Genomic DNA, 20026 nt, shown 5'->3' on the forward strand with positions numbered 1-20026 from the left:
TGAAGGCTCCGAGAGCTTCTTTCTGCGGGCCGTTTTGCTGCCGAAAATAAATCGAAGTCCCTCTTACGGCCAAAAAGGAAAATAAAAGGGGTAAAAAAAAAGAGAGAAAAAAACCAAAGCCAAACCAAAAACCCCTTTCGAAAGGACTGATTATGAGATCGTGTTCTACAGGAACAAATTGTTTAACGGCTCCCTCCTCTGCCCCCCCCCCCCCCCAATCCCAGCGCTGCTTTAAGTGACAAAAGTTCATTTTACATGAAGCAGAAGGCTTCAGTTTTTACTCTGAGGGGAAAAGACCCCTCGCACGAAACGATAGAAAGCTAAAAATAATGCGGTTCGAGGTGGGATTTTTGTTGTTTGATTGTGGGTTTTGTCGACTTCCTTACGATTTCAGGGAAAACCAGAGTCCCTATAGGCGAGAGGGGGATACGGTGGTGGCTGTGGAGAAGGGGTTTTGTTTAGTTCTCTCTTTTTTTTTGTTGTTTCCATAGCTTCCTGATTTGTTAAGCCACAGAAATTGCCTTCTAAAAGCCCCCAGAGTGCTAGGAAGTAAGATACAGAAGAGATGCAGAAGGCTTACAAAAAGAGACGTACGCTCTTAACTAGGATAATATTCCATATATGATACATACAAACTTGTCATTGAGACAGTCCTCAAGCCTCTGCACTAGGCATGGGAAGATGAGAACATTTAATGCTTGAGGCTATTCTAACTAAACCAATATAATGTCTATATACCTTCACCTATAAAATATATACCCTGATCAAGTGTTCCAACCAGTTAATTAATTGCATAACGTTCAACATGGCTGTATTTTGACAACAGGTAATATATCGCAAGTGGTATCTTCTGGCATATATTCATTGCTTGGAGCATTTTAGCAAGGGTATTGATTTCTAATACTAATTTGAAAGTTCCTCTGCATCTCCACTCCATGTGCATGTGCTGTATGTGCACATTTAACCCTCCTGTTTTACATTCAATTGCCTGCTCTGGGAAGAAGACTCATCATCTGTTGGGGAAGGGAGGTAGCCCGGAGCAGTGACGTGGGCTGTGGAAGGTGCAGTCAATCCCTGTTCTCCTCAAACAATGAAGTGCACTTTGCGGAGGGCAGGAGGGAGCTCCTCTGACCTACCTGGCAGCTCTCTGCTGCAAGCTTTTCTTTCTCGCTATCTACAGCTCCTCCAAAACACGTTTAATGCCTTATCCTTATTAATCTGAGTAAATCAGTGTCACGTATAATGCTAGGCAAAAAACGTTGCTCCCCAGAAGGGTCTGGAGCGAGCTTTATGCTTCAGCTCGGTGCAGCCTGTGAAGCTCTCTTTACTTCAGAGGCATGGTTTTGTAACCCGGGCTGTGTTCAGGAACAGCTGGCATCGATTTTCTCGAGCCTAGAAGGAAAAAAACCCACAAAAATCCCTCTCAAGCAAAGGCCAAATGTGGAAAATTTCTTCCCAGAAAATAATTGGTTGGAAAGTTCCGAGCATGAAGTTATTGTGGAAACGTGTTAGCAACATCGGGCTCGGTGGCCATGAACAGGTGCCTGCTGTAATTCTGACAGGGATTCAGCAACTAGGGAGCTGCACCAAAAGTGGGAATTTATTTGGGGTGTTTTTCAGCTAAGCAGAGAGCAGTGTTGCAGGATAATGAAGGAGGGAAAAAGCAGCTCCCTCCGAAGTGGGAAATGCAAGCGCTGTTATCCTGTTGTTAAGTCACTGACATCTGCTCAACAATCACAACACTTCACCAAGTAGGCAGATGATTGTTTTGTTTTGAAATCATGCTATATTGTACTAAACTAAAGCCAAGACATTTACTTGTTATACAACACTGCTTCCCCACTGCTGGTTCCATTATTGCCCGTGAGCTACAGCCGGTACTAAGAACTGACAGCAAACCAGTTGTGTTCGTTCTTGAACGACTCCTGAAGTGAGCCAGCTCCTCCCTGCAAAGCAAACAGAGACCGTTCCCGTGTGCAGTTAAGATTAGGCCACTGAAACATGTCCTGGCTTGAAATTCTTCAGTGAAAAAAGGAAAATGAAACCACAGTGAAAAATAAGCCCGGTTCCACTGCGTCACGGAGGTTTTATCCTGCTCCCGTTGCAAACAGAAGCTAACCTGATTTCAGTGAAAACACAGGAATGCACTCCAGTTTAAAACAAAACAAACAAGCATTAATAATGAAGACTATCAGGAAGTTAAACCCAGTACGGCCACCAGCTGCTCTGATGTTCTTTGCCCATTTCTTTTTCCAGCTCAGAAAACACCTTTCTTTTACTTTCCTCTGAATATTTATCGGTCCTTTTCCATTTCATTTCTTTCTATCATTCAAACTTCCGAGCACAACAGCACTCGCTTCCCAAAGGTGACATTTGTGCTTGTTTTTCCTCCTTTCCCTTAAGGTAGGTACAGCAGCTCATCACTAGAAGACCAACATGTATTGGATCCTTCTCCCCCTGCAGAGGCATTAGGCTGCATCTAACACCCCACAGTGTGGTGCTTCCAGCCCTCCAGGAGTCTCAAATGCAGAGGAAACAATTTTTTCCTTTGCCTTTTCCTGACCAAATCCTTTTCCCCCATCCCTTGCCACTACTACATACACTGGGGGAATTTGATTAGAACCAAAGTATGGTTGTCTCTTTGCTAAACAGAGCTATAGATGTCATTATACAGAGGAACTCGCTCCCATCCTTACAGCAAAAGCTTTCTGCTGTCTCCTGTCTTTAATATTTATGCCACTGTAGGATTTCAGTCAGAGTACCACAGCTAAAATCCCTGTGTCCCATCCAGTTCCTCTGTTGCTTTATGGTCATGCAGTTCCAATAAACCTATTGGTCCAGTGGAAATATAACAAGATTTAAAGAAATGAAATGGGCAGTGGTATCTTGAGTAAAACTCATCTCTCTCTGTGCTTTGCAGTTTTAATTGCATTGAGTTTTGAAATTACTCTAATCCTGACAGGTCCAATTTTTCCTTGCATGGCACATATATGATGAGAAACAGGTTTCCAGAACTCGGAGTTGTCACACTGGAAAATCAGCACAGAATCAGGGTTTTTTAATGTTGCCCCCCCAAAAGTATTCTCTATTTCTGTGATGAAAATTAACTTTCCCTTTGATTTCTCTGTACTGTACATTCAGGTCTGAATCTGTGCGGTAAGAATCTCCTGTTCCCCTAAATATGCACTAGTTTTGAGCCAGTTTTCTTAACAATTTTCCTATCTGGCTGGACTAACCAGAGTTGAAACTTAGGACTCTTTTTCCCAAGGTTTAGGTTGCTACTGCATGAACTACGGGAGTTATCTGCAGTAGAAGCAGCATCAGCCATCCCTACCCAGCCCAGGTCTTTTTAGCTGCTGTTTGGGGACCCCTTGGCATCTGTGAGCTACTTCCAAGAGTTTCTCCAACAAGCGCTTAAAAGAACCCCCAAGCCCATGGCAGTGGAGATCAAATCCACTCAGGAAGGTCTGGATCTCTACAGGGCTAACAGGTCCAAAAACTAAGGGAGTTTAAAACCACAGTTAGAGAAGAGACTTCCATAGAGGCTGTATGGCAAACCCGGGTACCATCTTGTACTTGGTACCACTCAAGTGGATGAGTATTACGTCTTGTGGAGGTAGGTGCACTATTTGAACTTATTTTATTCTCTAATACTGAAGACAAATTCATTTGTTCCTTGTTTTTCCCTCTTCAGCTTACTTTTCTTTCCTTACTTTTGTCTTCTATCACTATTCTCCTAAATCCATTTATTCTCCACTTATTATTTCCTTTTGGACATCCCATTTCCTACCACCTTCTGCTTTGTGATAGTCATCTTTCCCGTTTCCTTCAAACAGCAGTTTCTCCTTTTGCTACTTCCCTGTTTCTCCTCTTCTCATTTCTCTCTTTTCCCTCCTTGTATCCCTGGATTTCAGCATCCCCTTTTCTGTTCCTTTTTTCCAGCAACTTTTCTCCCATTGGTGCTTCCGCTCCTGTTAGGCAGCTTCCTGATGAAGCTTAAATTTTTATCTTCTCTTTTGCTTTCTGTCATTTTACTTCTTGTTTCTGCACCAACGAGATGGAGGCAATGATAACAAAATCACTGGTGGGTGCAACAGGATCTACATTTCAGGACCGGATTCCTGCGCCCAAAATTACCCTGAACTTCAGTGGAACTTCATTGAACTAAATGTTCCACAAGGTTGTCAGACACTGCTGTAGGCAGTGTTCTGGGAGCGCAGGGTAGAGGGACAGGCTACACAAACACCCCTTCTCTCTAGCTCAGAGACAGCCCTGAAGCTCACTCGGTCAAGTATATCTTTAGTTCCCTTTTGCTGAAGCCTTTTAAGTTGTCTTCTATCAGATGGACTTTGTGCACCAGCATAGGAGGTGGCTAAGTACAATAACCTGTAGCTGCAATTTCTGATCTCTTTGGGTACATTCAGGTAGTAACCCACAAGCAAAAGAGATCCCACACATGAAAGAATCCTGTCTTAAACTAGACGGAATAAAGCAAACTCACTGGTTCCACTTAACAGGCAAAATGATACACCAGATGTATTCTTTTGCCCTCATGAAAGCAGAAATCCTATCTCCTTGATGGTGCCTTTACAGTCCCATCCATTTAACGGCAAGAAAAGCTCCATCTTCACAGATCCTCTCCTTCATCTCCCTCTCTCCATCCTTTCCACCTTGTAAAAGCATGCCAGCTTTTATTTGGGAGCAGTTAGAGATTTATAGTGAACTTCATCAATGGCTTTATATGTAAAAAAATCATCACCAATTAAAATACTGTGACCTGATCCAACTGTTACTGAAGTCAATGGAAAGATTCCCATTGACTTCCATGAGAGATAAATTTAGCCCCTGGGGACTATGAAAAATCAGCATTTAGTCACGCTGGTTCTCAGCATACAAAGCTCTCCTCTTGAAATGACTTGAAAGAAATGCTAGAAATGATTTTCTGATACGTCTATGTTCCCCTTAGGTGGACTAATGTAATGACAGTCTGTATTAGCAGTTTTCCAGGGAAACACGGACAGTGAAAGGAAGCGAATGGGAGAACATGTCTATTTTTTTCTGTGCTAAGTTACAAACAGTTTGGATGCATTATGGAATCAGAATGCTGCACACAAACACACACACCCTATAAAAACTCCTTCTATTGAGTGCCTTTGGAACTGTGCATATATAAAGAATACACTGGGACTTACTGTCATTAATGGTGCTTTAAACAGCTTTTCTCATCTGCCTGATTAATATGTAAGTTACAATTTGCCATCATAATTAAAAATACACGTTTCCAAGTATTAAATATTGATTTCTACATAAAAACCATTTCAAATAAGAATGATGTATGACAGATCTGCAATCTTCAGAAGATTCAAAACTGAGGCTGCCATCGCAGCTTCCACTCTGCTTATCGTCTGTCCTCTCACCTACTTCACATGTGCCTTGCCATGAAAGGAACACATGAATGATCTTAACTTTCAGCCTCTTATCTGTCCTGTGTATTTTTTTGGCTTTAACTGTACAGTAACTTGCCCAGATAACAAGAACAAAGTGTAAGTAAAATTAAACCAACAGAGCTCATGCAGCTGTAAAATCAGACTGCCTCAATTGCAATCACAAAAGCGATCCCTGAGCTCAAATCCTGACTGCTCTGTGGGCATGGGAGGCTGCCGATGAGGCCACCTCAGCAAGGGGAGAAGATGCAGGGAGTCACTGCAGCCACCCTGGGTTCCCAAGTGATGTCAGTCCAGTGGGGAATGCCACCCCACGTGGAGTAGAGTCCATCTTCTGTCTGGAGATTCTCCAAAGCAAAATGGTTACAGAGGGAGAAAACAGACTGCAGGATGCCCCTTGTCCAGGGCACGTCCTGATCACAAGGCTGTAAAGTCGGGCACAGCCTGGCTCGCTCATAACTTCACGATAGGACATCTTGAGCTGCAGAAGTCTAGAGTAAGATTCCCCAAACAGCACGGATGATCAGTCTGTGATTAGATCATTTCTCCCCAGAAAGGGGGAACATGAGCTTCATCCCTCTCAGCCAGAGCTGAGAAAATGACTCAGGTCTTTCCCTCCAGACCAAGGGCTCTTGATGATGGGGTTTTATTAATCCCTAGCCCAAGTCTATAAGGGAAATTTAGGTCTGTGAATGTCTCGATCACAGTGATGCTTATTTCTGCACTGCAGGTTAGACGGTAAGTGGTACGGAGGGACACACTGATTTCCAGCATGCCCAGCCTCCTTCTGTGGAGCTGGGCTTCAGTCCTTCTACACTGGAAATCATTATTCATGAGGCAGATGGGGACAGTGCTGCTCACTAGACTGGAGTCAGGAAATGAGAGGGCTCCTTGTTCACTGTCTTTGTGATTGTGGATAATGGTCTTCCTTTGGTTCTGTTTCCCAGTCTGTTGAAATGCATAACAATACTTTACATTCTAGGGTGAAGGGTGAAGTAGCTGAGATATTCCCAAATGGAAATCACAGATAAGGTTGGTGTATTTTTAATTAGCATTCTAATGGGCCATCAGACATGAGCCTTTTGTTGCTGGATGCTCTCTAGTCGCATTAGCACCTATTCTTAGTATTCAATGTCTGTGTTGCAGTAGTATTTGGTAAGGATTCTGAATGTATTTTTCTTATATGCAATTGTTTTATATTGGGCTCTAAAAAGGATGACAATCTTTCAACTGCCAAATATGAGCCCATATTCAGCACAGCAATTAAATACATGTCTGAATAGGTCTCAAGCCTTGCCTAACTTGAGGTTTGCTGTTAAAGATCTAAAATAGTATTTGTAAATATTATAACTGTTTCCTGTGAAATTGTATTTCTTCTAAGACATTTATTTACCTGGCAAGGTATAAAATTGTGGTCTTTTGTCAAGGTCCTTACTTTGGCAGTTTTCTTCTACATAAGGGCTGATCAATTCATTCACTACAGACCTTTGAAGGACAGTAGTTACTGTTATTTTTCCAAAACAAAAAGGTTTAGAACTTGAGCAGATGCTGAATTATTTCTTATAAAGGGAAAGTGTAATTCAAGCCTATTTAAATGTATTTTTTCCCCCATAAATGAAAGCTGATTTAAGTAAAATGCGTTTTACCATCCCATTTTAAAAGAGACAGATGCCGGCCATGTTCTGAAAGGGAAGGTAGTTTCCTTGCTAATAGAGAAGTGTTTCTTGCCCTTGCATAAGCCAAGATGTTCCACATTGCATCAGAAAAGTGGTGAAATGTTAAGTCAAGCCTGCTTCCAAATGACACCCCTGTTGTGGCACAGGTAGAGGTATCAGGCAGCCCCCAGCCCAGCTTGCCATTCCGTGCTGAATTCATAGCCATGCCCAGTGCTTCAGAGGTTTTCCTCAAGTTGGGACTGCAGGATCGGTCCTGTGGTTGGAAACCACAAATTAGGCTCAGTGTTACGCTTCCTGGCTTTAGTGAGGCCGTGTCTGTTAGTGCCATTTACACACTACTCCCCTTTAACCAGTCAGATGAATCATCAGCTTCATGGCTGGAGTAGAAACTACAGATACGACAGAGTACCCCAAACAAGCTATGAACTCTAGAAACTGGCGTAAGTGCTTTCATTTCATCACCCAAGGATTAGGCTTGGGAAGGTTTAGCTTCGTATTTTTTTGTTGATGATTTATATCGTGTTCAAAGGCTCTGTATGAAGCAGAGGGAATATGTAACGTGGAAAGCACCATTTAGATTTGGCAGGTCTCTGTTCTACTGATGACTTGTTCTTTGTGCAACAGTGGGTGTTCATGCTCCATGGTTTTCTCAACCATTTCCTTGGTGGTCTGTACAGTCTTCTGAACTGAGGCTGTAAATCAGCCATGTGTTAGGCTGAGAGCGTTTGCAGTAAAAGAAGACTGTCACAGCAAGGGGAATGTGCACGTTTTCCTTCGCAGAGTGTGTGGGCTCAACGTGTGCTTGAGTGGTTGGGGCTTAGTTTAAAATTATTATTGGTCACTATTAATATAATATACTTCATATAATGTTAATAATTTTTTTCCCATTAATCCTCTGTATCCTTAAAATATCCATGCAGATGTCTAAGCACGTGTAGGTTTCATCACCAACTTGAATATATGCTTAAACCTTTTTGCCTTTTTAGAATGGACGTCTTTTTACAAGAGGGGCTGTAAAAGCAGCATTCCTGGCTGCAGCCCAGCTCCTCAGGAGCTCACCAGCACCCTCCATGCAGCTTCTTCCCCACCATGGGTATTGGTAGGAAGAGCCATAGGCTGCCTCTCTAAACTCTCTCCTGTGAAGTGGGTAAGAGGGGAACTTCAGCATCCTTTGTCTTCCTGACATAATCTGTTCATTGAATCTTACTTGTAAATGTGCCTGCCCCAATGGACTGCTTATAAAACCTGATGGTGGGGAGTATAATCACCCTTCTTCTATTACCCTAGACCAGGACCTGTCCTTGTCTTATCATGGCACCTGCTGCACATCTCTCAGAGCTCACCAGAAGTGCTATTGGGTGAAATTTAGTAGCCACAGGAGAAATGAGCTAACAGTCATCAACTATTATCATCACGGTGACTGTTAGCACCACGATCGCCTACCAGCACAGTCATCACCTATTTTCCAAATTTCCTCTGGTCTTTGCCCTCAGCTCTGCACCTCAGTTAAGTTTGGTCCCAGTTCTCCTTTCCCTTCTCCATGTGACTTCATGGACTCCAGTTTGGCTGCGCTTCATTTGTAGCAATGAAAAGAGAGTTGAGCTTTGAGTCCAAGTGATCAAAGATCTTTCACCTAACATCCCTTTACACCTATGTGATAAGACACCACAATATTTAAGAGGGTAAGAGTTCTTTCTTTGCTGTCCTTCTTTCTACATGGGTTATTTTAGACTCTACATGTATACCTTACCCTCCGTGCAGTCTGCGAGGCAGTATTTCCATTGATGTAAGCATTAAACCAGCGTCAGGGTTAGAGCAGCCCCTAATTATATTACAGTTTAATAGGGAAACAGAGTATGTTGAGTAGGAGGTCAGCAACATATTTTTGGAGCACATCTCAAAGTTCACCCAGTACGCATCCCTTCCTTTTACTGGAATATTTATAGCTTGTTTGTTTTAATCTGAAAACATCCTTTCTGTGAACTTCTGAGAGCTGTTTGGGACAACGACGGCAAAACCTCAGCCGCATCCATTAGTTACAGGAGATCTGGATCCTCCTCCTTTTCAAACCTCCTGTGATGGATTGGGGTGGCAGCTTTACAGTGGACAAACTGTAGTAACCTAAAGGAAGCAAATCCCAAGCTCCTTTTAGAGAAAAACCCTTGCCCAGGGCTATAAACATCCTGGCACCCAGATCCCATGTGCACTGCAGTCAGCAACCTTCGTGTTCCTGTGCACCTTAAAGTTTCATTGCTGCATGGATGCTCAAATGCATCTGCTACCCCGCTAGAGGCCTTACTCAGGACTGTGTCCAGTGGGTTTTGATAGTAAATTTTCACCTAGGTCCTCCAAGGAATGTGCTTTCTAATCATGCCTATCCTATGCCTATCCTATGCCTTTCTTTCAAAGACCAGGTCCCTTTTAGGTACTTGCTTCAAAAAGTGAGAACAGGGCTCCGTTTCTGCTCTAAAATGTGTGTAACATCTCTGAGCAGCCCTGAGAATGAGGACCAGCAACAGTCTCCTCCCAAGCCAACTGTCCTCTATTTTCTACATGGCCTCAGCAAGGAGCATGGAGGGTGCTCTTCTCCCCAAGCATAGCCTGATAGTTCAGGCAACCTCCCAGCCCAAAAGAAATATGAGATTAAACCTCATTAGACAGTCAGTGGAACTGAACCGCAGATCTCACAATTCCCTACTGGATGCTTAAAGGCAGCAGCACCACCTCATCCCTTCAGCAGCATTTGCAAGAAAGGAGCGGCGCTTTGCTAAACTAAAACTAAGAGACCAAAGCACAGGTAAAGATCTGAGGTTTGTGGCTCTCAAGAGGACAGAGGTGCCTTCCCAAAGCCCGTATCCTCCGTGTCTCACTGGGGACACTGAGCTGCTCCCTGCACATCTTGGTGGCCAACTTGGGAGCCACTTCAAGGGCATGAAGCCTTCCAGCTGAGGATCAAGAAAGGGGACCTAGAAGTCAGGTACTGGTGTGACTGGATTTTGGGTGGCTGAGGTGGCTCCTGAGCCTCTTGAGTGAGTTTACATTACACAGTAAAGGCAGCAATCCCCAACAAGGCGTGAGAAACCGCTTTGCTTTCTCCTGTGACGACCCAAGTGCACCACCAGCAGGGACAGCTCTCTTTTAGAAAGCAGTGGGAAAATGTTTAGACAGGAGAAAGACTCAACACCTCCATAACCAGCTAATTTGAACTGGTAATGTGACAGAGCTATTGTGTGAACGTTTTTGACGAGTGATTTAACAAAGTTCAGTACTCCTCGTAAGCAGAAAGCACAATTCCATGCCAAAGTAAAATACTGGTTAGCTCTGAACTTCTCTGGACAACAGCAAACTGATGTTGATAGAAAACTGAAAAGAACACGTTAAATAAAAGGTCCAGCTCTTCTTTGAAACATGCCACCTTATTCTGAAATAACCATATTAAACCCAGCTGACACTCAGGGTGTTAAGGTAAGGGTTTCTCTTTCCTCCTAATACACTTGCGCACTTAATCCCAGCATCGGAGTGTTCAATTATGCTAAGTTGGATATAAACTTGTGTTGTAAGATACCTTGCTTATCAAAGTTAAGTCCCTTCACACAAGCGATCCTATTACTTGAATGAGTGGTTACGAGTTTGGTTTAGTTTTTGTGGGGTATTCTAAAAAAAAAAAGTGGAAGAATTGGGAAATCCTGGCCTTGAAACACTTTCACATACACTTAATCATGCACATAATCCCAGCAAGTCCAGTACTACTCATCTGTTTAAACTTAAGCACAGACATAGGTGTTGGCAGGACTGGGCTTTAATACAGAACAAAATCTAATGTCTAGTTTTTCAGTGTTAGAATTAATATTTTGCTAAATTAAGTTTCCTAAGAGAAGTCATTATACGAAATGTATTATAAAAATGAACCTGTATCTAACACATTTTAACTGAGATATATATTATGAGATATACTATTTCTAAATATATATATTACAATATATAATATTTCTTTAGAGTACTAAGAGTCATATGGGGGACCTGAAGCACAACCTCATGGAAGGAACCCTTTAGAGAGCAGGCTACTGAGCGAGGGAAGACTTGGGACACTGTTTTCTGGCAGCATGGCCCCTGGTGCAGGAGCTTCCCCTCACTTAGCAGAACAAAGTCTCAGCTTTGGTATTTGTTGACTTCAGTGAGTTTCCAGCAGAGCAAATACCTCCACGGAGCCATTTAACCTCCCTGTGCTGCCCCACAGGGAAAACCTGGGAGCTCTTCTCAACCAGCTCTTCTCTTTCCAGCCCAGAGACATGAAAAGGCCAGCTTGTCCCATGCTTGAAGCCACGCTGTCTTCATGTTAACTCAGCCCTTCTCAACCCATAAGCACGTGCTGGATAGCCACGACCATCCCAAACAGCAATATTTGCCATTCATCCAAGGGTTTCCCTGAGTATTTCCTAACGGAGCTCATTTCTTACTGTGACGGTGGCCTGGCATTAACATACACGTTCCCAAATCCCCTGGTAGCCGTGGAGGAGGTTGCCTGTGGTCTCCCAGCTGTCCTGCAGTGGGGTATGGCAGCAGCCCATGCTGCTCCATGCAAAGTAAGGGAAGACAACACCACTGGGGTCTCACCCAGGTAAGGAATTGGATGAAGTGATTTTCATTGCTGTTGGCATGGGTACGCGCTCCCAGTTCTGTTTTCTGGTGCTAATTCAGAGTAACACATTATCAGTTGGCACCAAGATAGCCGGTGTTAATATAGAAACACTGGGCCTTGTTGCAAGATACATACTCTGAAAAGTCAGAAAAATACCATCCGCTGATTTTCCTCTGATCCAGAACATAACCTAAATCCCAATGGATCTGTTTACTTCTACTTGCTTTCTAAAATCACAATGATTTTATAGACTCACTAACTGTCTGTGCCCATTTCGTTTTGGAAGCTCAGCTTGAAAACAAAACCCAATCAACCAGTAAGGGCCAGCAACACTCACAAGATTTTATCAGCTACTTCCAGTCAATGTCCCTCGGTGCCTATTTCACTCTTGCTATTTTAAGTTAATTTGCAAAGCTTCAGCAAGGAACAAAGGTTAAATACTTGGAATCTGCACAGGTTGTATATCACTGCAGAATGCTGCATCAGTGTTACATCCAAATGGTAGTGTCTCCAAGAAGGAAAAAGTGAGGAGCATGGTGTGCCACTGCCCTGAAAATCATTGCAAGAAGAAAATTCCTCTGGAGATCAGCTGGAAAGCAAGAGGTGAAAATGCAGAGCATGCTGCTTTCAAGACAGATTCATTCAGGGACTTCAGGTAGGTACGGAGCTGAGCAGAACTGTTGTATAAAACTCTCCTGTTATGTGTTACTATAAGGAATAACCCATTAGACACCTGTAGGACAAGAACCTGCTCTTTTAAAAGTGGAGTACAAAAAGCCGAGCTTTGGTAGTTAAGGATATTGGTAATTAAAAGCAGTGAAAACAGATGTGAACCCAGTGGAGCAGCATGCTATGGAGGTGGATGTTCGTAGTTATAAAACTACAGTCCCGGATGAGCTTACAGCAAATCAGATTAAATTTAAGACTGCTAAATTGTGCTATGGGAATTTATTTCTGTTGATGGGGCTTGGATTGTTCTGCTTGTGTCTGGTTTGGGTTTTGCTGGGGGATTTTATCAACATGTATTAAGTACATTCAGTTGCCATTCAAAGCCATCTCTGCACAGCAGGTACATTACGTCCCCTAGTAAGTAAGAGGCTACAACAAGTAAGAGGTGAGCAAACGGAAGGAAACAGATCTAGAGTTTGCCCACGTTTGTGCAGCATGAAAACCATAGCAGGGAAAACAGGAAACCTCCAAGCCTTGACTCTCCTGGCACATGGGGAGTGTTGCCAAGGCAAGGTACTGTGGCAAAGCTTCCCACCTCCAGCTTCCTCAGCCACGAACACCCTTATTACCAGCTCTGGTCCTCACCCAGCCCTGAGAGCCAGTGATGGCAATTCCAGCGAGCCACGTGTCTGGCCTCAGCAGATTTTCTCATGAAATAAAGAACCGGGTGTGACGTGGAATTCTGTTCCAAATTCTTGGAATCTGTCTCCTGGAAAACACGCTTTCTGCAGGCAGTGCTGCTATCAGCACGTGCTTTCTGCATTTGACCCTCCTTCCCACTTGTGGTATTTTGTAGGGAAGTTGTTAACTGGTTATTTTTGGTTCTATACTTTAACAAATCGTAGCTACTTTGTGTTGGTATTTCAAAATTAGGTTTCTACCTTCTAGGCTTATCCTAGGAGAAACGAAGCTCTTATGAAGCTCTTATGAAACCAGCGATGTTCTGGGTGCCCAGCACATTACAGGGTACGGCCTCACCGGAAGGATATTTTAGAGACTTTTAACCAGAAAGTGCCCCAGTTTCATTCAAAAGCCACTCATGAAAGAAGCAGTCAGAAAAATTCAACCTATTTGTCAAAGTACTTGAAATAAAAATCCCGAGAAGTCAGTAATTTGTACAGATTTGGGGGAACAACAGAAACAAATCATCACCACTAAGATTTTATCTTACCTTTATAGTTTTTTCTTATGGCTTACGCACTTTGTAGTTACCCTTTCTGCTATTTATTCAGAACACATTCACTGCAATTCTCCTCTGTGCCATTACCACCAGCCTGCAGATAGATATTTTTATTGCAGAGAAAAGATATCTCATCATGGTACCAGGACTCAATTTTGCCTTATCCTGTTTGGTTTTCTTCCTTTGTGTTATTCACAGCTCCAAATATCTATGAGATGACCTAATATCAGTTTTGTTGTCCTTTCATTTTGATCTTGTTTTGCTGGCTGAGAGGATGCGTGTCAGTGGCGTTTTGAAATAAACCCTGGTAAATAGAGCCGCTTCTTGAAAAGATCACTGCTCTCATTCGAGCACGACTTTGCCATAAATATGCAAGTGGGAAGAAAACTATGAAGACTTCTTATGCGAGCTACCCACGGGCTCAGTCTTCTCCCCGTTATGGCACAGTGCTGCTTCTGGATCCTTCCTCGCGGAGCTGACGATCTACCTCACGGCTGTGCATGGCACCGAGCCCCAAAGAAGGCTAATTGTGTTCTAAGTCTTTTTAATTCCCTAACTTACTTCAGCTGTTATCAGCAGCTGGTTACTTCAGCTAGCTGATATGCCTCGGTGTCTTGTAAACATTCGCTCTAGTATTGTGCATTACTCATAGTTGGAAAATCACTTTGACTCCTGTAACATAATTATGTTAATGTCAAATGAGTCACGGGGAAACAGAAAACTTGCATGAGAGCTGCACCTTAGTGCCAGTTTCTGAATGCTCCTGTTGGCATGATAGGTTAGGGGAGTTAGGGGGGAAAAACAACTTTCATTTAATGAGTGATGTGAAATTATGATAATGACTCATAGGGAAGCTTGCATGACAGATTCACTGGAACATAAGGATTGCAAAGAGAAGAGCCTGCCTGATTATTTATTATAAGAGCAAGAATGAAAAATACTGGATTTTTAAAGAATGACATTCCCAGTAAAACATCACAGGTATCCTCTGCACATAAACAGCTTTTGACATTCATTATTTAGTTCAAACGGCAGTGATTTCTTTAAATTGACATCCGAATTAGATTACAGTTCGGAGTCACTCATCTCCGATGTTTTATTAATTCTACCTCTTCCTTGGTTTAGTTAATGCAAGCAAACATGTGAGAAAAAAAAAACAGCATCCTTTTAGCTCACTTTTAGATCCTAATGCACCAAGCCAGAAGCTCCTCAACAAGCTAAATGTCCTTGTAACATAACTTGTCCTAACTTGAAGCAGCCGAAGGGACAGTAAGAGCAGGATTCATTCAGAGCTCAATGATAAGGGGACATACATCTGTGACACACTGGCTACCTCAGGACCAAGCTGCAGCATTTTTCTTGTCTATAATATACAGAGGCAGGTTATTCTGGTATTTGCCTACCAGGATTTTACGTGCTCAAACATATATCAATATCCCACATACCAGCCTGGTGAATAAGATATATCATCTGTATGATAGGAATAAGATATACCATCTGAATGTAAATGGAGGCTTTTGGGTTCTTTTCCTTTCAGATGGCTGAAACATCACTCTCTGAACACAAGAGGCTTAGTATTCCACAGATCCCACTATGCTATTCAACCAAAAGGCTCACAACTAAACAAAACTCAAAAGCCCAAATGAAAATCATAACCAGATAATTTAAAAGTCAGGGGGAAAATCACATCTATCCAAAGTATTTGTTCATAAGTAACCATACATTTACATTAACGTCCATTTGAGAAGCTTAGGAGCCAAGACTTACATTTCCCTGGGAGCTCCATCCCTCTGAGCACTTCCCCTTCATCTGCTCACTTCTCATCTCACGCCTTTTCTTTCTCCCCACTTAGCCTAGAAACTCTGTTAATAAACTAAATCTCACATGCCCCATAAGAAACCAACTGTTGTTACTAAATTGAGTGGGAATATAAGGTCATGCCATAGGTGACTAAGAACACCCTACATTTCCCTACGAGCCATGAGCTAAATATGACGCCACAGCATCATCTCGACCTTATACTGAGTGAGGGGCTTTATTTTGGAGCACATCCCTGCTCCAGGGATAACCTACTATGGACAATACTAGCTCTCGGCCGGGTTAAAATCGGGTTTTATCACATCAAACGCATTCATGCTTAACGCATCGGTAGAAAACCTCTACACAGTATTCGGCGCTGCTGTGTTGCAGCTAGAAATACATGAAGAGTACAGTGAGGACGCCTTCTTTCGTCAGTTAGCGTCTCTTTATTAACGATGTGTATCGGAGGTTCGCCCCGCAGAGGCACGGCGCGATGCTGCTGCTCTGGGGCACTGCTCGTCCCCCGGCGCCCATGAGGCAGGGCCCGGCCGCTGTTCCGCCGTGGGGTATGAGCACCGCTAACACCAACCCCGAGAAGCACCGCGCGGGCCCGGGAGCAAAGACCCCAGGCACCCGCCTGGGCTCCGACCCCAACCCACCCGCCCGGCTCCGCTCAGGGGGCTGCACCGGGCCGGACCCCACCGACCGACGGCACCTGCCGCCCGCTGCCCCTCTCAGCGCTCCGGCTGAGCGCGGACCGGACTCCGCTGCCCCTCGGGGGCTGGACCGGGGAAGAGCGCGGCGGCTCCGAGCCCCTCCCCCGCCAGCTGCGCCCATCCGTCAGGGCCGCCCTCCGCCCGGGGGCGGGGACAGGGACACGGGACACTGCCCCTTTAAGGCAGCGGAGCCCCGCGCGCATTCCAGCAGCACCCCCCCCTCCCGTCGCGTCATCGTTCCGGGAAGCGGATGGCGTCACCCCGCGGCGGCCAGCGGTGGGGCGGGGACTTGGAACAAAGGATTAAAAATAGACGTGAGTGAGGGCGGGGTGGGGGGGACGCGTCATCGGTGACGTTCCCGCGGCGCCACGCCCCCCCGCCGCTCGCGGGTTATTTATAGGCTTTGGTAGGTGGGGGAGAGGTGACGTAATGCGTAATTACTGTGCGTGTCGCGTCACGTGCGTGGCGGTGTTTACAGCAGCCGGCGGCGGTTGCTTGGCAACCGGGCAGGGCCTGGCCGGGGCTCCTGCCGCGGCGGAGGCTGCGGCCTCCTCATCCCGGGCCCTTAACGTCCTCCGGCCACGGCTTTCCTTATCCTGAGCTCGGGCTCTCCTCATCCTTGGAGGAGATGAGGGGCCGGCCGGTAGAGGTGAGGAGCCCGGGTGGCGCGGGGCCTCTCACTGCCCCCGCTGAGGGGAGGGTGGGCAGAGAGCCTGCGCCCTGTCCGGTCGTGCCCACCCCGCGGGCAGCAGGGGCTGGGGTGCTGGTTTCTCATGCCTCTGAGTCATGGGGGTCAATAGCTCCGTCTGAATTTATAGCTCTGGAAACGGAGAGAGACTTCTTTGTGCGGGGCCGTCGGTTTGCCTTTATTTGGCATCAGCCAGGGCGCCTGCGACGTGTTTAACCTCTCTTTGCGCGGCGCTGTGTGAAGGAACAACTCTCAAGCCGAGAGCAAGAGCAAGCCGCAGACCATGGTGCTCTTGTTCCAGTGCTGCACTCTCCCAGTAAAGCAATGTGTTACCCGGGGGGGGTGGTTTCTACGCCCACTGGAATGTGGCATTCACCGCAATAATTATTACATAAATATCATGTCGGGGATGCCATTTAAGTTACAGCCTTTCTCTTAACTACGGCAATGACAGAAGTAGCTTATCTCTAGAATCATCTGAGGATGCTGTTTCATTTCTATTTCAGTTGTCAGGTCCGTCTGTGTCAAGGACATCCTGAGAATGTTCTGTAACCTCTGTGGTCATGTATTCTTCGAGAAGGACCAACAACCACATAATCAGCAAGTACCTTCTGGTCGGCTAGTGACTGTGAGCAGGTAAAAGGCCTGGAAACATTCACTAAGAATTATGCAGTAAGCGTCAGATAAAGGTCTCAAAGAGTTGTAAAGTAGGTTAAAATTGCCTGAAGGCAAAGTGAGAATGCCAGCTTCTGTCCCCATATGGCTGATGTGTCTGCATCAGCATGCACAAGCTCTTGAACTCATCTTTTTTTCCATTGGAAGGATAAAGGTGTTGAAGTAGATCTAGACTAATCTGAACTGAATCTAAAACAGGAATGTTTTCATTCCACGGTTTTAACCAAGTAGTTCATTTGAGATTATTTCCAAGTGCTTTTGGATAGGCTTAGCTAAAGTCTTGACTAGAAAATGGAAGAGAGTAGAGATTCAGCCCTTTGTGTGTGGCAGTGCAGTAGAAAAGGTGGTTGAATAGTTGCTGGCAATCATAGAATCATAGAATCACAGAATGGTTTGGGTTGGAAAGGATCCAGTTCCAACCCCCTGCCATGGGCAGGGACACCTTCCAGTAGACTCATGTTGCCCAAGGCTCCGTCCATCCTGTCCTTGAACACTGCCAGGGATGGGGCAGCCACAGCTTCTCTGGGCACCCTGTGCCAGCGCCTCAGCACCCTCACAGGGAAGAACTTCTGCCTTAGATCTAACCTGAACTTCCCCTCTTTCAGTTTGAACCCGTTACCCCTTGTCCTATCGCTGCAGTCCCTGATGAAGAGTCCCTCTCCAGCATCCTTGTAGCCCCCTTCAGACACTGGAAGCTGCTCTGAGGTCTCCACACAGCTTCTCTTCTCCAGGCTGAACAGCCCCAATGTTCTCAGCCCACCTCCATACGGGAAGTACTCCAGCCCCTGATCATCCTCATGGCCTCCTCTGCACTTGCACCAACAGGTCCACGTCTTTCTTATGTTGGGGACACCAGCACTGCACACAGCGCTGCAAGTGCGGAGTCCTTTTTCTTCTCAGTCTTTTACTGAGAAGTGGCATATGTTCATAGAGGTTGCATATCCAGTTTGAAGGCTCTCTTGTGCAGTGTAGTGATAGCATGGGGCAGTGGAAACTTAAACTAAACACTGCAGTCACAGAGCATACCAAGGGTGGGATGGTTAGTAAAGAGTGGCTGTATCTTAGATTGAATCACAGAGGAAGAGTGGAAAGAAGTGGGCGAGCTTTAGGGAATGCAAGGCGTTCTCAGTTTGCTGTTTTTAAAAAGAAATTCTGGAAACGGATTTGTGTTGTTCCTAAAATCACGATGATGAAGCTGTTCTGTATTAAAAATCTGCGTTACTTCATTATATTCTAGGGATTTTATAGCTGCTACTTTTCCACTGAGCTGTTCCTGGTTACATGCTACTATGAACACGCCTGTCAAACAGAATGGTGTTTGGACCAATATGCATGTAGTTGCACAATTAAGTGCAACAAAACAGCTCCAGGATATATTATCAATTCTGTACGTAACACTGCATCCCCTCTGAACAGGACACTTGCAACGCTTACCTCATCTTCATAGGGATGACTCTTTGCTTACAAGGAAACAGGGTTTTGAGTGAGCTGCCAGAATACCATTGCAAAGCTTACTGTAACTCTAAAAGAAAGTCTCTTGTACTGACTGTACATCTCTCTCCGTAATACACTACGGAAAGTAATCTGCTTCTCCTGGAAAAAGTTCTGTGCTTCAAAATGAAGCTTTCCCGGAATTTTCCATTTGCCCTTCATGGCTTTCAGGTGGAGCCCCATCAAGAATAGCCTTTCTAGAAGTCAGTGAGTGCTGGTCAGAATCAGACTCTATATGAGTCTTGCATAATAAATGGCCTCTACAGCAGAACTACCACTACCTACAGCTCCTACTCATTCTTATCCTAGAACATGATTCACTTGCTCAATATACTGAATGTCCTTATGGAAGTTACTGGGATGAAGCCCAGCAGGTATCAGGCTTTCACAAGCTGAAGGACAGAAATGGCCAGTCGGCGGATGGAGAGCATTTTCACCAGCAATCCAGGTGGACCAATAGAGTGCCTCCAAAACATAAGCTCAGAGCTTAATGGTTATAACTCAGGCAGACATTTAAAGACTGTGGTTTCAACAAAAATATATATTTGGGACTTCATTTTGTCATTATACTTCCTGACAGCTCTTTGCTTTCACTCAGGCCATAATGAAATCTTTTCTTTAAGTTCAGTGATGATTAAGGCCCCTCCTCACTGCTAATTACCCTTTTCTCTAAAAACATCAAGCTTTTGAACATCATCAGGGTATTTTGGTTCTTATGAGACTTAAGAAGCTCCTCACACTTTTAACAAGTTAGATCTATTGCTCTGATTTTTAAAGAAAAATGTATTTTCTATTGCCTTCTATGTCTGGAATCCGTTTTCAGGGCAGACTAGAAGGAGTTTCTGGTGGAAGTTAAGAGCCAGCTATGTATTCCCTGACTCAACAGGGCTCATTGTTTTCAAGCAATAGAACTAAAGAGGAGCTCTTTTGAATTTCCTTTAATTATAAGCCTGAGGGCAGAGGGAAAGGAGGAGTGTTTTGTTTCTCA

The 20026-nt window shown here is 44.6% G+C and overlaps 1 protein-coding gene across 1 annotated transcript in view; it reads left to right on the forward strand.

The window, feature by feature from the left end:
• Positions 1 to 20026, forward strand: part of PACC1 (proton activated chloride channel 1) — a 179242-nt gene that overhangs the window by 75619 nt on the left and 83597 nt on the right. The window lies entirely within an intron of this gene.

The sequence above is a fragment of the Pezoporus flaviventris genome, unplaced genomic scaffold (assembly GCF_033815535.1).
Source record: "Pezoporus flaviventris isolate CSIRO_AGI_PZ_B2104156 unplaced genomic scaffold, CSIRO_AGI_Pfla_v1 ptg000083l, whole genome shotgun sequence".
In the NCBI taxonomy this organism is placed as follows: Eukaryota; Metazoa; Chordata; class Aves; order Psittaciformes; family Psittacidae; genus Pezoporus; species Pezoporus flaviventris.